Source organism: Bidens hawaiensis, unplaced genomic scaffold (genome assembly GCF_021521415.1).
Source record: "Bidens hawaiensis isolate Kalapana, Puna unplaced genomic scaffold, B.hawaiensis_p1.1 tig00009385_1, whole genome shotgun sequence".
In the NCBI taxonomy this organism is placed as follows: domain Eukaryota; kingdom Viridiplantae; phylum Streptophyta; class Magnoliopsida; order Asterales; family Asteraceae; genus Bidens; species Bidens hawaiensis.
The window spans coordinates 762,477-765,851 of record NW_027491692.1 but is presented as its reverse complement, the minus strand read 5'-3'; positions in this window follow the sequence as shown (position 1 = coordinate 765,851).

The following is a 3,375-nucleotide window of genomic DNA, read 5'->3' as shown; positions in this document are numbered from 1 at the left end:
TTTGAGCAAGTTGGCTCGGTTCTGAAAAGTTGTTCAGAATTGATTGGCTTGTATTTGTTTCAACGAAGTGGAGCAAAAGGGGTTCTACGTCAATGGCAGGTGACGAAGAAAGACCGGTAATCCAACCCAAAGCGAGTGGGGGGATTTCGTTACAGGTTCCAAAGCTAAATGGAACTAACTACATCACATGGGCGATTGTGGTGGAAGCGATATTGGATGATCAAGACCTATGGGAAGTTGTTCAACCAGAAGAGGGTACGGTTATTGATGCGAAGAAAAATAAAACGGCAAGATCGTTTTTGTTCCAAGTGGTGGACGGTGATATTCTTCTTCAGATTTCTCAATACAAGAATGCCCGAGATATATGGACGGCTTTGAAGGCACAGTATGTTGGGGCCGAGCGAGTTCAAAAGGCTCGACTGTTAACTTTGAAAAGTGAATTTGAGAAACTCAAGATGGCAGAAAACGAGACTGTTGACGAGTTTATAGGAAAAATAACAAGTATGGTTTCAAAGGCAACGAGTCTAGGTCACGTGTTTGAGCAAGATGTCTTGGTGAAAAAGTTGCTGGATGCGGTTCCAGATAAGTACTTCAAACTCGTAGCCTCAATCGAGCAAAGTGTTGATCTCGATAGTTTGATGTTTGAAGATGCTATTGGAAGACTTAAGGCGTTTGATGAACGTCTACGAAGGAGAGAGCGCGCTTCAAATTCACAAGGTCATTTACTTTTCAATCGATCGGAAAGTAGTTATAAAGGCAAGTCGTAGGATCAGTCTGGTAGCCGAGGTAAGGGTTGGCCGAGTTCACAGGGGCGTGGAAGAGGCCGTGAAACCGGAGGTCAAGACCGAGACAATGAGGACCAAGATGGTTGTGAAAACCGAGGTGGTCATGATCGTGGGTCAAGTCATAAGGGACAAAGAAGAACCAATGATCGTCAAAGGTGAAGAAATGATAGATCACAAGTTCATTGTTACCGTTGTGATGAGTTTGGTCACTTTGCGGCTATGTGTCCTGAACGTATGAAGAAAAAAGAAGAATCTTGATATGGGCTAAATTATATATAAAAATTATAAATATTTTCTATACTTTTGAGTAGATTTGATGTTGTTTCTAATCATTATTGCTTATAAGCAGTTCATATATGAATTTTATAAGGATTCAAAAGAATAGGAGGAAAAAAAAACACGTAAATCAACTCAAATCTGTTTCTTTATTTTGTACTTATATTAAATGCATGTTTAATCATAAGTTGTATTTACTATATGCAAATTAATATTAAATTAGTTGTGTTGGAAACCCACGATTAAACAAAGAAAGACAATATTCTTCAAATAATAAACTGAATTTATAGTGCATTTAATATTATAATGAGATAATCAATTTAAAGTTTAATGTGTTTTGTGTGATGTTTTACGTGTAGGAGCATAATCAAAAATAGAAAAAGGGTTGGGCCGAGAATAAAATGAAGTATTGGGCCAATATGATGGAAAGTGCATTAAGTTGTTGGAGAGATATTTATTCATATATATTTGAGTCGGTAGATGGCATAGAACCCTACGAAAGCATCAAGGGCTATCACAAAACAAAAGTCAGCCGTCATCATTAAAATTATTATTATTCTTTCCTTGCTTTCGGGATTCAAATAAAAAAGGACAGAAGGGAAGCAGCCGCAATAGTTGTTCGAGAGTACCGTGGATCCGCAAGTCATTAATATTTCGGAGGTGTTCGAGTTCAAATCTACTTATCTACTAACGGTTCTTTTGGTTTGATTTTATTGTTTCTATGATAAACTCCACTATTAAACTTATTTATTTTATACTTTTCGACATGATTGTTGGCTAAAACCCTTAGCTACCTAGGTTTTTGATGATTACTTTGTGACTTGCGGATTTTTCGTGGTTTTTGGTTTTTATTGTTGGATTAATATTAAAGTAAAGAATCATTTTATAATTGATTTGATGTATTTGCATATATAATTTTGATTTATTATTGATCTTTGTTTCGTATGTGTCTTGTTGAAAGTCTTTCAGTTATAGACGCATATTTAGGTCGCTTACTGTGTGTTTGTGATTATTTTATGGTTTTACTAGACGTTGTAATCCATAGGAGCATTGGTTGGTGATTTATTAAGATTTTATATTCTACCTATCTAGAGACTGAGAGGTAATAGATAGTCGGATTATCCTTGGGATTTGGCGTTTAGGCTAGAACGCTCTGACATGAGGTTTCCTAGATTTCCCTAGTTTCATTGTAATTTTGTGTCTTATCGATTGTTCTTAGGTTACCCCTTGCACTTTAGGGTGTATTGAGATAGCGAGACTGACAGGTAATCTATCTTTTAGGGTACTTTAGTATTGTTGGAGAGAATGAGAGGTAATCCGACCAACCGGTAAGTTTACACGCCCCTAGGTTTCCTTTTAGGTGACACCCGGAGAATGATCAGGGATCCACTAGGTTGTCTAAGGGTGCCGTATTTTAAGATCCCGGTTCCATCATAGTTTCCATAGTTGAGAGAATCCAAGATTCACAAGTAGGATTCTAAACCTAGGTAGTGCTTCTCCCATCTTTGAGTTTGTCTAGGTCATAGAGTTGAAGTTTGTCATTGTCAGTGTCTAGTGTCAATTTTAATTTAAGTATTTTTTTAGTTTATAGTTAATAAATAAAAAAACATAAAAACAATTAAATCTATTTAGTTAAGTTATTAGTTAGAGTCTAGTTTAGGTGTCGCTAGTGTCCTTTGGGTTCGATGTCCGGACTTCATTAGGCTTTACTGCATTTGATAGGTACACTTGCCTGTCTAGTGGTCTAGCATTAGGAGAGTCTAGGTTTATAAATTTAAAACTAGAGTGTCTAGGTTAGGTTAATATTTTATAGACCGCTTTCAGCACATCAAATCTAATTTGAATAAAGTTGATGACTTTGATCCATCTTTGTTTATGATAAAAGGTGATCAGAAAACGGTTTTCCTGAATGAAGACGGGGTGATTCAAAAGCGTTTCGAAACCGAGCCGATGGAGAAAGATATTTGGTATCTTGACAACGGAGCATCGAATCATATGACGGGTAATAAAGCATACTTTTATGAATTGAATGAACAAGAAACGGGAACGATGAAGTTCGGAGATGAATCTTGTATTGATATTCGGGGAAAAGGGTCGTTCTTAATTGAAGGAAAGATGGGGGAGCAGCGCCTGTTGACCGATGTCTACTACATCCCGAGCTTACAGTGCAATATCATAAGTCTTGGTCAAGCAACGGAAGATGGATGCGAGATTCACATGAAACATGATTTGCTAACCATTAAAGATGATAAATGTAAGCTTTTGATAAAGGTGACAAGGACCAAGGACCGATTGTACAAGATTAGCCTCAAGA